The following is a 15,335-nucleotide window of genomic DNA, read 5'->3' on the forward strand; positions in this document are numbered from 1 at the left end:
GGTAAACGTCGGAACTGGTAATATCGGCCGAATGCTAGAAAGGCTATAGATTTGCGACACTCTGGCGCCAACTCTATTTGCCAAAAACTACTTCGCAAGGCGATCGAAGAAAAGATCGATACGCAGTCAAACTTCTGCAACAGCTCTGCTAGCGTCTCTGGTCTATCCGTTTCTGGAATGATTATGGTGTTAATTTGACGGGAGTTTAGGACCAGCCGGATTTTCCCATTCTTTTTCTCTACTGCACGCAAGGGGATGTTGTACGTGGACGTAGCCTCTTCTATTACTCCTGAAGTTCGAGCGCCACCTGTTTCCGATATACCAGCGGAACACGGAAGAGAACATGCGGCCTTACTCTAAACCACTATTGAAACCCTTTTATGGCTCCCGGTTTCGGAAGAAATCCTCCGCATTTCTTCTTAGCACTGTCTCTAATTCTATTCTCTCTGCTGCGGCTATGTCTTCCAGTACGGCCACTTTTCGTTGTATTGCCTCATGGATTTCTGTCAGTGTTTCGTCTCTATCCTGACAGCTCGTTTGTAATTGGTCCTGTGCAGAGTGCGGTCGCAACTCTGACTCTGGTCTCCAGTAATCCTTAGATTCAGACAATTAACTGGTAGTTCATCTTTCGTCATTTGTTCTGTGAACCTAATGCACGTTTCGCCCTTTTCTCCTAACGTCAGTGTGCCTAGGCCCATATTGATTATCGCCTTGTGTTGGGTCATAAAATCAATCTCTTTAATTTCAGTGGGTTTCCCTCTGACGGCACTTCGGATTTTCATCTTCTGGACCTTTAGTGTGGGAGGTTTCAACATGTTCCATCTATCAAATAGGGTTTCCGAGATCGCTGAAATTTCGCTCCCGCTATCTAGTATAGCCTCAGCTGTTATGTCACCTAGTTTAATCTGAACGACCAGGTGCAGATCTCGCGTAATACCTTCCGCCCTCTCTTCTAAGAGCGATTCCTTAATATCTTCATACACGAGCATGTAGCTGTGGCGGTTTCTGATACGTGATGCGGGTTTTTGTGCCACCGTCCCCGCAACGTTGGCTAGTCATGGCTGTTCGTGCACCTCTTCTATCTGTGCACGCCCAGGATTTGGCCCCCTAATATCTATTGTCTGCGTGTAAGGTTGTTACTTTAATTTGCTATGAAAGCGGTACTGATAGACAATAAAAGCGGGTTAAAAGCTGTGAGCTGTCTGGGGAAGTTAACCGTGCATTGCTGCGCAACTGTTTCACCAGGTATCTAGTCTAGGTTTACCAAATTCCCAAACAGACTAACATTAATTATAATCTTTTAATAGTCATACAACAACCGGTAATATATATATATATATATATATATATATATATATATATATATATATAAAAGAGAATTTAAATAAAAAGAAAGAAATCAGTTTATATTTGGAAATTTATTTTAAGATTGATCATTGAAATTTTAGCATATTAAACTCGATTCATAACTAAGCTGGTGCCTTATTTAGGATTGTGAAAATGTGAGATTGTAATCTTACGGAACACATCAAATATGGAGCCAAGATTGGGAGACTGCATACAACACTGCATTCATAAAATAACACACGAAGAACGTTGAAACATATGCAAGAGGAAATTAACCACAACCAACCGATTCAATTTTCCCCCAAAGAAATTACGTTTGGAGCACAATCCTGTCCGTCATGTAATTACCACACACTGGTATACTAAATTCATACTAACTCTCTGTGAAATCTTCTCAAAAAGAATAGCTGAGGGCTACTTTGATGATTACACCACATGCTTCACGTGGTCAACTTGGTTTACACAAAGCGTATAACTCCACAATAATTTTGATAATTAAAATAAATTAGATCGAAAAGCAATTTACAAAAGAAAAACCTCGAACTGGTTACTAACGTCTTACTATTAACCTGATGGGTCAAACAGTTATATAAGCACGTGGTACTGGTCTCGCAAAGTACACCCCACGTGGGTTGAACATAAAGAAAAGTTGCTATATTGAAAAATATTGTCAAGACGAGACGTTATAATCACACAAGCATTCGCATTTAAGATTGATCTTAGTTAGAGTTACTGATCAACACGTGGTTCCACTTTACTCACAAAGTAGTGACAAAGCAACTACCGGAAAATAATCTGAACTTCACACGAGAATTACACTGCGCTGCAATTTAAGATAACATTAGATATTTTAGAGCTAAACCTGAAATAAAAGTGATTATATTTTCAGTTAGGCTGAACTTAAGAAATCCATTGTCCTACGGACTTAGCAGACACGCGCTTAGCCGGAGATCTTACCACTTCAGACGCTCGCCACGGACAGACTGCCTGGTTCCTTCCTGAGGGTGGCTCACAAATACAAACGGAAGTGGCCAGAGAGGCAGCTTCCTATATCAACCTAACAAGGGGCAGACAGGACCATACTAAGAATGGAAACCTCTCTGCTTTTAGAAAGCGTAGCTACCTGTTCCGACGTTGGTCCTACTGTTCTCTAGCAGACAGGCTTGTCTGCTACCCTCAAGCATGCAACTAGAAATACATTTGCTCATTCATCCTCTCACACAGAAGGGAAGGGGGATGACAGTATCTTATCATATACAATATATAAAAGAAAGCTGATGTAGGTTCCATATGAGACTGTGTGACATGAATTACATATAAACTGTGTTTTAAAGTGTAGTAGTGTGACAGATCGTTCTTGTTTATGTGTAAAAGTAACGTTCCACTACTCAGTCCCTTCCCTGATAGTCAGAAATGTCACAGTAAATTTAGAAGAGGAATTTATGCCGTAAATGACAACAGATTTAAGAAATCAAACATGAAAGGAATCCAACAGCGACCTTTCATACGGATTGTTATCTTGTCTTTGTGAGATGCAAAGTTCGGTTGTGGGTGTCCTTGCGGCCAAGGCTGGTTGTTGTCCCTCTTTTCTTTCCTCCATTTACTACAGATATTCGTTTTTGCTTCCTGTTGACAGTTACGCGTTTGCCAGCTGTTACTACTATGCCATTGGTTCACCCCTTTTTCATCTTCTTGTGCGTTGAAATTTTGTGACACGACTTTCGTTTTTCTGTCTCTCTTACAGTTACGCGCCAGCTCCTCGTTCAGCACGAATTCGACTTCTTTCAGTATATTTCTGAAGCCCTCCACATCGTCTCCGAATTTTCCTATCAGATTTTGTTGGTAACGTGTCATCAGCTTCATGTAGCAAATACGGATAATCTCGTTATTCGTATACAGGTTGTCTAGGAATTCATTTTTCTTAACCGTCTGGTCAAGGAATTTCACTGCCCTTTAGAAGCCTGCAGTTTGCGTGTCTTTAGTCATCATCATTTCGTGTTTTATTCTGGTCTGAGTACTTTGTGACCAGTATCGATTGAGAAATTTTGACCGTAATTCTTCGACCGATTCGCAAGACTTCCCACATTTAAGCATCGTTTCTGTCACCAACCCTTCTAAATGTGCACCTACAAAGTCGATCTGTTTCCGAGCTGCCCAATGCGGTAGCAATGCTTCTGAGAATTGAAAGATAAAAAGTCCGTTGGTGCATAACATTATTGTGCTCTCGATAGTGTTGGAATCTTCGTAGGCTTAAGTACTTTTCATGGTCAAAATGCTCCTCGTATCTTGGAGCACGTTCATTTCCATGACCCTGCTGTATACTGTAGTGTGACGGCGGTGTACTGTCTCCTCCATTCGTAGTGATTTGTGTTTCCGTACTACCGGAATCTCCACTCTGCAGATTGCACCGTTGCAGAGCTAAACAGTTCTCATGGCTGCTTCGTACCGACCTCGGCTCGGCAACCATGAGGGCCACCGTATCTTTCCCCATCACGACATGTCTAGCTGCTTGAATGGGACTTGGTTTATAAGTGAGAGGTGGATGACCTGACTGCTTCTGTCCCGTGCTTCTTGCACTGCCACCGTTCAGAAACTCTGTGTCCCCAGTTAGCGGCGTTAAATATCCTGTGGTCTCTTGTGATTGCACCGCATCCCCAGTTATCTGCATGCGAAGATTTTCACATTCTTGCTGCACGATCTGCGCGACACTTTCGTCGATGGACTTTTCCATCTGCGCCACTCTCTCTTCAGCTACTCGACATTAATCTGTAATGACTTTCCCGCAACTTTCGCCAGATTGTCCAGGCGATGATTCAGTTTAGTCAGTTCCTTTTTTTCCGACGGAGGTCGCCGTCTTAGTTTGCTCGCGAGCGTCCTCGGCAATCCGTTTCACACCGCGTGCGTCTCGTCTAGCCAGAACTGCGTTCTTTTTAACTTCGCCTAACTCTTTTTTAATTTCTTGCGCGAAGGTTAGCATTTTTGTTTCCAAACCTGTACGCATCCTATCTAATTTCTCAACGGTCTTTCTGCTTTGTGCGTCTAAATTTTCCTTGATATCATTCTTGTTTTCATCCATCTTCCTTAACAATTCCGCGAGCGACCACTCATCTATCGTCACAGTTCCTCCAGGACTTCGCGGTATCCACGAGTGCCTAGCTTTCTCTACCCGGTGATAGTTATGGTTAGCTTCGTGTCTGGTTGGTCTTCTTACGGTGCTAGCCCGACTTGCCACAAACGCCGGAGGCCCACTGTAGCAACGTCTGGTTGGTATCGGACTATAATTCTCCTGCCAGTTCAAATTAATTTTACTACGACGGTATTCGAATTCTACTTCAGATTCGGCGTTGTCTCCTTCACCACTAGTATAACCATAACCTCTGCTACCCAAGTTACCTTTGTTGGATTGTTCTGCCTGCATTTGCTCATGCTCAAGCAGAACCATGTAAACTTCTTCGGCTACCAACATTCTATTTTCCTCACTGTGGAGTTCCATATTTCTCTCACGAGCCTGCGTTCGCTCTTCCGCCTTGGCCTGGCTACTCGTCCTCATGTACTAACGATTATTACCCCCAAAATAACGATTACACCAAAATGCAGCACGTAAAACACAAATCAAATCACAAAAAGAATTCAAATAAAGATTACAGCAAAAGACAAGAAGAAGAGAAAAAAATTTCGATGATTTAGTGAAAACTACAATTATGCATGATATAGGAAACTTCTGTATCACTGTCCCACCAATATTTCAACATAGTCATAGGTTACTCACTTGTGTCAATACGTATACAAGAATATACAAACTACATGATATATCAAATATCCTGAAAAACAAAACAAAAATAAATAAATAAATAATGTCACAACGATTCAGCATCAACACAAGAAATAATTTATCTTATATCGCACAATTCTGGCGCCAAACCTTCTGCCTTATTCAGTAGCGAGAGTTTCCAACACCACAACCAATAGAAGAAATTGGAATCGCCTTTCAAAAAAAAAAAAATTATAAAATCCGACTACGTCACAAAAAATGCCTATTTATCAACAATCCTGGCAGTGGTCGCCATGTGTATGCTTTTATTTGTCTGTCGCTGACATCGAAGGCCGCATACCTTCTTTCCTTCCCATCTGGGCAAGCTGTGCTGTGACTAGAGTACATGCTAGCTACAATAAGTCGATAATTCGATTGTAATACTGACATTTTATTTGATATACCCCACAACTGACAAAATTATAAAAAAAATGTGAATTTCTTTGTCCACCCACACACTCATGAGAATGGCACATTAACAATTTGCAATTACTCGCCCCTATTACCGGCAGCTACGTTGATAAATACTTAGCACCTCGCAAGGGTAACTACCAGATCAAGAATATTAGATAAGTTGTTCAAAGTGGTTAAGTGTTGGTGAAACTCTCGCTTCTGAGCACACAAAGAGCTCTAACCGTAAAACTCTGCACAGAACTCCTGTTGGTGCAGTGCTGCAATACAGACCGTATATCTCCCTTCGAAGGCGATGGCCAAGACGCCGTCTCCAAGTCCGTACCGCTCGATGGCTAAGGTGAAGTCCTCTCACTCCACAATTCTCCCGTCTCCCACACGTAGGAAAACGCGGCGGAAGAATACACAGTTTTGGCCAATGTTGAACGCTCTATTATCGCCGAAATCCCTCCAACGGCATTTCTGAGATCTACCCAATGATCGAGTAGGTCATATCGCCCCTAGGCGAACAAAATTCCCGTCTTCGCCACGTGTTGCCCAGCACAGGTGGCTCCAGATGCCGGGCTACCCCCAAAAGCGCCATATTGTCCCGCCTTTCCGGTGACCACTACCTGCCGCCCACGGCGGCCCGGCGAGCTACGGCCAGCCGCAGACTTTATATTCCACAATCCTCAACTTCTGACACTTTTCACCAATGCTTTAAGTTAGTGACTTACTCATGCGCACATGCAGGGAATACTGCTCGAGAGTGCCTCATATTTATCATAATTCAATAAAGTCATGATCTCATTCCTTTGCCATTCCCTTTATTATTAATACTATATATTAATTATGTTGGTAAACTAACGTGTAAGTGCCCATGTCTTGGCACCATACAATAAAATTGCTGAGGTCGTCATGGCATTTCAACTAATTTACTTAATAAACAATGTGATCAAATTAATTCTTTAGCTGCTTCATTTGCTGAAATAATTTCTGCTTCAGTTCTAGATGTATTCTCAACCTTCTGCAACAGACAGTTTGCCAGTTGTTGAGAGTCTTTTGCACTTGTACCCAGCAAAATCAGCAGCTTTATAAATAGTCAAATTTTCTTCTCTATTGTAGATAGTACCATAATCAAATGTACCATTCTGGTACAGAAATTTGCATTTCACTCGTTTTCAGTCCTCAGTGGTTGGTTTTTCCGTAGCTCGAGCAGCTTTATTCACTGCAAAAAGTATGTCTGGAATAGTTGCTATTGAGAAATGCATAAAACATCCAACTGCCTCACGACAGGGGACAGAGAACGAAACAGCTTCATCTTTGTCATTTTCTTCACATCCAACAGGAGTTGAAACCATGCTGGAGTCTGTCATTCGAAATCTTGCCAATATTCATTTGTGTAGTTTTCTTGACTTATCGTAATAGCTCCATCTTCATTTTGCTTTATTTTTATACCAAGGAAATTGTCAAGGATCCCCACTGTTATATCAAATTAGCATTGTAAAGTGTCCAGAAAAGCTATAGTTTCTTCTTTGTCATTGTCAACAATTAGATCTTTGTCAACGTAAATTGTTACTTAAAGACTATTTCCATTGTACTTACGAAAGAAACAAACAAGGAGCTGTAGCTTTGTTTTGAAAACTCGCTTTATTCAAGACTCCCATAAAACGTTTGTTCCAGCAGGGCTGTGCTTGTCTGAGTCGATAGAGACCCCGTTTCAAGAGACACACTCGACATGTATTATTTTCGAAGCCTTCTGGTCTTTCCATATACACTTCATCTTCAAGTATTCCATTCAAAAAGGTCGTCTTCATATTAAATTGTTTCAACACCATCTTCTTTGAAGCAGTTACCGCTAGCAAAACCCGAATTGTGTCATAACATGCAACAGGACTATATGCACCTTCACAACCAGTTCTTGCTTGCTGAATATACCCTTAGCAACTAATCATGCTTTGTAGCGAGTGCTTCTCTCAGCTGCAACTTTTCAATGTAGAACCAGTGATTGTGCAGTACTTTGGCATTTGTGGAATGTTCATCTAACACCCCCTTATTGTTTCTCTTTCTTCATTAAATAGCATACTTCCATTTTCCTTTTTATTTGACAGAAATACGACAGAAAAACTGTTTAGATCTTCGTATCCGCCAACATTAAGGACACACCACTTTTTATCCAGGTTGGTTATTTCCGTTTTCTTTGGCTCTGCAGTTTATATCCACCTGAAAATTCATGGGTTTCGGATTTCAGGGATTCTCTTGATTCTGTATTATTGTCATCTGATACTGCACCTCCTGCAGAATCAAGTGCTGTAAACTTTTCTTGGCAGAATGCCAAGAAATGTCAACTGTCATATGATCACTACGGAAATTACAAACAATTTCTGGCTTAAATATTATATCATGACTCAAGACTACTTTCTTTTTGTAAGTCATGCAAACACTAAATCTATCTTTGTCATTGACATACCCAATAAGTTGACCGAAACCAGGCTTATAATCAAACTTCGATGTTTTTTTATGTGAACATAGCAACCTGTACCAAAAATTTTGAGATGACCAACTTTAGTTAAATTTTTGTGTATTGATATCCCACTTTCAGGCACTGTTGCACAAGAAAAAAGAAGAAAAGGACGTCCCTTGGCTAGATCTTTAACGCTCTGTAGCATTGAAACTGCATATTTGCGAAGTAAGCGACTATAAATACGAGATCCACCAAATACGACACGACAGCTTCGAAAACTGTTAAATAGAGGTTTTACTGTACTGTACTGTTCTTTTGTCACCCAACCTGACCACAGATCATGTGATATAGTTAGCCAGTTACAGTGAGAATAGCAGATGTGATCTGTTCAGCCAAGGACACTGTGACCATTTCGTCATGTGCACACACAGGTCAAAATACACACAGTATAAAAATAAGGAGAGCTGTAGCTTCATATACAATTTTGGTTCTACTTTTTTGGGTCAGAGATGTGGTTAGGCTGGGATGTAAGACGACATCTTAAATTGATGTAAATGAAGCAATGACATTGCTACTCTAGTTCGAGAGAAATATATGGCTCTTTTATTCTGAGTATGTCGTGATTTCCATATCACGATTTCCGAGGGCTTGGTTGGCTTGGGCGGAACAACAAAACTTGACCCTAGAACATTAAAGTAAATGTCATTGTTACCAAACCACTAGGAATTTTACTGCTCCGTATTTTATTCAAAGGAAGTCGTAATTTATAGTCTATGCACTAGTCAATTACAATTATAAGGTCTCCACTGGTATGTCATACACAATGTAAGTACAAAAGCTCCTATTTTACACCCTATACTGACAATTATACTGCTGAAAATGTTAGTGGGAACCACGAATTGGTACTAATTGGAACAGTGAATTCTCGGACGATTTAGTGATTTAGGGTTAAATAGCTGGGAGTGAAGCAGTGACATTTTATATTCTTTATAGTACAAGTACTTGGCTGTAATTCTACAAATAATTCGCGATTTCCAGGAGGCTGGTTAAGCTGTTTCGGTTGTCTTTTCTGAATATCTCGCTTTTTCTTATTGTGTTGTTAGGCTGGGACATAAGATCACAGCTTGAATTGGCATAAAAATCGAACTGTGGTGACAGATTGATCTGTATCCTAGGCATAGGTCTTGGAATGCAGCAGTTTGGTTGTGAGTTGGCGAAACCAACGAATGTGATAGCAAAAATAGTGGTTGTGCTCACAGGTGTATCTGTACCGTAGCCAGAGGTCTAGGTTAGACTGAAACGCAATAATTGTGAGTTGGCAAAGAAAAATTTGGGAAAAGGAAACACAACAATGGCCATCTAATTGTAGGAAATAGGGTGTTCAGTGGAATTCAGCGAGGATTAAAAAATGCTTCCCCCAGCCTGTTGAATTTTCCACCAAGGAAGTGTTGCTCAGAATAACAAAATAAAAGATCTTCCCTGTAACGACTATAGTTAATGACTGCTTCAGTTCATACGATACCCAAGCTACCAAAGGATTTCACCTTAAAATGAACTACAGTCCGAATTTTGTAGTTATGAAAGGTCATTACATTCACACACAGAATGTGAACAGAATGTGGTGTGGCATCAGGGTGCCATCACATGATATGGCAGAAAGACCAAACATTTCAAGCATTATCTAGCTGAGTGTATAGTCTGTCGAGCACACGGCCAGAGAGAAATATTACATCACCTTTTTTCTCGAAGCAGGTGAACTTTACCCACCCAGTGGAATTGTAATGCAATAATTTTTTCAAAGAATGTTCAAGCACAGCTATCGACTACAATTCTGTGCCTTTTGGGGAAACTAGCGCCTTCAATTTCTTCAACATTGTAGGTATGTTACAACATCACTTTGCTTCATACTGTACACTTCATAAATTACACTTAAATATCTATTTTACTCATGTTTCATTTTTCATTACTTATGTGTTATTGTAGATGTGATGACACAATTGGCTGATTACATAATGGGTAATGTGCGCTCATCCTATGTTCTCACTGGCTGAGGAGATCGCTTGTCTTGAGCCTAGACTGCCTAACAAAAGCACATTGTGTAGCATAATCTCGATTTCACAGTTGTCGAAGCTGTCGTGCTGTATTTGATGGCTTTCGTATTTATACTTGCTTATTCCTAAAATATGCTGATTCAGTGCTACAGCGCATTAAAGATCTATTCAAGAGACGTACTTTTTTTCTTGGTTTGTTGTGCTATGTTGCCTGAAAGTGCGATACCGACGTATAAAAACTCTACCCCAAGTTTCCTACTGGTCGATTGTACCACACCTCAGCAGGAAATTTGACTGGAACCGAAGACCTTCCAGTACAACATAAAATATAGGCTGCTGTATTGCAAGCTTCTGCCCATAATCCTCTCAGTAGTTTTCTTGCATTCAGCATCAAATGTGCAGCTTCAACAATTATTGTATTTTCACATTCGGCCAAACCATTTTGTTCAGTAGTATAGGGTGAAGGAATCAGTAGTTATGATCCATTTATCTATGACCAATTCCTTAACTCTGTTGTTATTAAACTCTTTACATCCATCACATGTAAACAGTTTAACAGCATGACCTTTGGTTTGAACTTTATTTAAAAATTGTTTAAGCACATTGTATGCCTCATTTTTGTGCTTTAAAAAAAGAATTCGACGGAATTTACGGAAATCGTCTGTTCGAAAATGGCTCTAAGCACTATGGGACTTAATATCTGAGGTCATCAGCCCCCTAGACTTAGAACTACTTAAACCTAACTAACCTAAGGACATCAAACCCATGCCCGAGGCAGGATTTGAACCTGCAGCCATAACAGCAGTGCAGCTCTAGAACCGTTCGGTCACAGCGGCTGGCAAATCGTCTGTAAAACATACATATTGACGAGCACCTCAAATGATTCTGTACTCATGGGTACATTGACATCTTCGTGGATTAATTCTCCAGTATCTGTGGAGCAACTTGCTCGTTGTCCAAATGGTAGTTTATGCATCTTTCCTAATGCAAAACCGTCACAAAATTCATCCTTGGCTTCTACACTGATGTTAAGCTTCTTCAAGATATTCTTGACCTGTTGTTTATTCTAATGACCGAACATTTCGTGGTACATTTGTAATATTTAAGAAGATGTCACTAAGTTCACTTGATTACCCTTTTCAGGCCTAACAACAAGCATATGCAACATATACACCTCATTTTCCACATAGCCTGTCATGACAATGTCGCCAATCGCTTTTTCCAGAACTGTAACACTTTTGATATCAAACGTTATATTGTAGCTGTTTCATGCGACTGCTCTGGCAGAGAACAAATGAGCACTTACATTGGGCACATATAAAGCAGTTTCCATTCTGGCGCTGCGCCATTTATTGTTTCATCATATTTTGATAAAGACTGTTTCTTCATCATTCCTTGCCAAATGTGATCATATTAGCAGATTGCTTTCCTAATGAAACTACAGAAACATCAAATTTACTGTACAAAACGAAGTAAAGTTTATTTGGCGTGATATGCTTCGTAGGACAACTATCACAATACCTTTTACTTGCATCAATGCAATTTCTACTTGACACACCAACGGCACATGAAGTAAGTACAGTGTTATCACTAATGTTCTCTTTTTGCCACCCAATATTACAGTCAAGAGCATTCAGTGGACACTCAGCTGCCCAGTGACCTAGTTGTTTACATTTACTGCATAGAAATTTTTGTTTTGCTTGCTCTTTCGACATCTTCTTTTTCTGTGTGATAGAAACAGCAGGTGCAGCTAAGTACGTTGCATTTTGTTCATGCAATTCAATGAAACAAAGTTTTCAGTAGGTAAGTTCAAATTCCGTTTTTCCGACGGTATTATTTCCCACACATATTTAAAATTATCATATTCCTTTCCAAGGGTAGATAAACTTCGACAATTTCATATTCTTTCAGGCAATGCATTCTCTTCATGTTCCATTAATTCATCATTTCTATTTACAAATAACTTCTGCAGCTTAGGCGCATGTGTGCTAATATCTTCTGTTTTTCCTTCTTTGACACGAAAAATGTTTTCAGTTAACATGTTCAGGCATTGCTTGCTGCTACATTCAAATCGCACAAGTAGTTTGTCCCATATTTCTTTGGTATTTTTGTGCGTCAACACAAGTTCAGCAACTGGTTTGCTTAGCACACTTGCTATTAGACTTGCTGTTTTCACGTCATTCTTTTGCCATTATGTTGCCGTATGTTCACTAATCAGAGCCCAAGGCAACACAAAAGATTTGCATGTACCAATAACAATGTCTTCTAGTTAATGTGAATGGAGCACAATAGACATGTGCCATTTCCATTTTCCCTAATCGTCAGGCCCAAGTTTATCAATATTCACTTCATAATCTCCACTTGTAGCCGTGCTATTACCATACAACTCATTTCAACAAAAAATACTTCTGCCAGTACACACTGGATTGAATTTCTTTTTTCAAAAAAACTTTATTTTATTCACTTAGATGTGGTCTAGGCCCATAAAGTCTGAAAAACACAGGTTTACTTGTGAATGATATATCTTTTCAAGACACATCTCTACTTCATAACTAAAACGAACTTCAAAGTGAGTTCATATATATATATAATTTGCAGTATGTTTTATGAACTAGTTCAGAAACGTTTCTTTTACGATTGTCATGCTCTACTTAACAACTTGGAATTTTATTTTTCTATTACTATAGACATACCGGTATTTAATTTATTGGGGTATTTTACTGTTTTTATTGTGTCATTGTTATAGGTTTCTTTTACTCCGGCCAAAGACGCTAAACAAGAACTCACATTGCATCAAAGTCTGCAAGTAAATGATTATTGGGATTTCACACGCCTAAAGTCTCAACAGTTGGATCAAATGATTGCTGAAATGATTGCCCTCCAAAACTTATCTTTTAATTTTGCCGAGGGTACCAGGTTTCACAGAGTAGTAAATGCTGCTCTTCCAAAGTATAGGACTAAAGGCTATGATTGTTTTTACTTCGTATTTATGTGATAACTTTTACAATAGGCCAGCAAAAAAATCAAAAATTTACTTCACAAGTGACAAGGTCTGATTTACATACTGGAACTTCGCCACTTAGTTTGTCTTCTCATGGTATTTCAAAGGATTTTCACAAGATGTCTGTAATTTACGAATGTGAAGCCATGACTGGGTGTCATACAGGTGATGTAATATCTACAAAATTTGAAACACTGGTTCATGAATGGGACATAATCACCAAGCAGTGCATTTTATTGTTCGCGATCATGGATCTCATATGATTAAATAACTGCAATTTCCAAGCTGTAATGATGTGAATGTTTCTGTACATCACATAAAACTCTGCATTCGAGCTGTTGTGGAATCACAGGAGTGGCTCCTATAACTTACTGCTAAACTAAAAAAAATTCAAAGTGAACGCTTTAATCAACCTGCTTTACCTGTAATTCAGGGTTGCACATCACAGTAAATATTGTTAGATATATATAAATGAATTTTAATTTTATAGTATATCCTTGGCCCTGATGGCTATAGTATCAATTATCGCCTCTACAATTCTGGGTCAAAGGAAATTACAATCTCCTGTAAGTCTCTTAAACATAGAACAAAGATATACTGAATTTTACCTGGGAGACTATGCTGCAGACGATATTCAAGAGGGATCAGAAGAGGGTGATACTGGTGAGCAAATGAAAGAAAATCAAAGGATGAATATGAGAGATCGGTCTAATCTGTGAGCACCTGCTCGTTTGTGGGACCAAGATATAGCTTGCTCTGCCATTATCTTTGAACCTCAAATTTTTGAAGAAGCAATAGCATCGAACGAGTAATCAAAGTGGAAAAAAGCAACGGAAGAGGAAATGACATCCTTGAAGAAGAACAAAACTTGAGATCCAGTACCATTACCACACAACCCAAGGCGATTGGATGTAAGTGGGTCTGTCATCTGAAGCAGAATTCTGAGGGAAAAACTGACCGTTTTAAAGCTAGATTATGTGCAAAAGGTTATTCACAACGAAAAGGCATTGATCATGAAGAGACATTCTCTCCTGTTGTCCAATATGATTCAGTCAGAGTTTTATTGACCATAGCAGTTTCAAGAGGTTGGAAATTAGGCAGTTTGATGTTAAGTCTGCATTCCTGAATGGGGATTTAAAAGAAGAATTTTATATGCAGCAACCAGAAGGTTTTGTTGTAGATAGCTCAAATAATGTTTGCAAGCTGAAGGAGAGTCTATATGGACTCAAATAATCACCACACTGTTGGGACCAAAAATTTGTACAGTTTCTGAGGATGTTTGGCTTTGTGCAACTGAATGCAGACAAATGTGTTTTCCATGAGTTAACACATGACACTGAGCTTACCTGGCACTTCATATGGATGATAGCTTGCTTATTTGTAAGTCTCCAGAAATACTGGAAAACGTTTTGACAGCACTGTGATCAATGACTGAAATTACTATGGGCAATGGAAAATACAGACTGGAAAATAAACAAAGCCCTTCTACAAAGGAAATATATATATATATGCCAGCAAAGATACATCAATTGTTTACTTCAGAAGTTCAACATGGATGATTCGAAACCGAACTCCACTCCTTTTGATGTTGTAACCATGTTGCACACTGGGCAGTCTCCTGCAAACCAGCATGAGGTAAAGGAGATGAAAAGCAAACCTAATTGGCAAACAGTCAGCAGCTTAATGTTTGCTGTCTCACAGCCAGACATCATGTTCGCTGTGAGCATGGTGAGTAGGTTTGTACATAATCTGGATCTCGATCATTGGCATGCTGTTATCAAGATTATGAAGTATGTACAGGGGACCAGGGGCCTGACTATAAGGTACATAGCTGACTCGGCTGGACAGGTGGCCTACTCAGATACCGGCTACGCTGGTGACTGTAACTCTCGCCAGTCAACAACAGGGTGTATGAGCTTTTTAGCAGATGGGCCTGTGACATGGTGTTCACATTGGCAGAAATGTGTAAGCAATTCAACAATGGATGCTGCTACTAAAATTGTTTGATTGCATGGTTTTCTCAATGAACTTGGTTTTCAGTCAGACAAAGCAACAAAACTCCATGTTGACAATCAAAGTACTATTCACCTGATTAAAAACACAGAACATCACAAACATACCAAGCACATTGACATTAAATACCATTATATGTGCGAACATGTTGAAAATAAAGAGACTGAAGTTTATTATGTCTATTCTGATAAACAGTTGACAAAATTAGTCACAAAACCTTTAAATAGAGACAGATTCATATGAAACAGAAAAGCTCTG

Source organism: Schistocerca piceifrons, chromosome 5 (genome assembly GCF_021461385.2).
Source record: "Schistocerca piceifrons isolate TAMUIC-IGC-003096 chromosome 5, iqSchPice1.1, whole genome shotgun sequence".
Taxonomy (NCBI): domain Eukaryota; kingdom Metazoa; phylum Arthropoda; class Insecta; order Orthoptera; family Acrididae; genus Schistocerca; species Schistocerca piceifrons.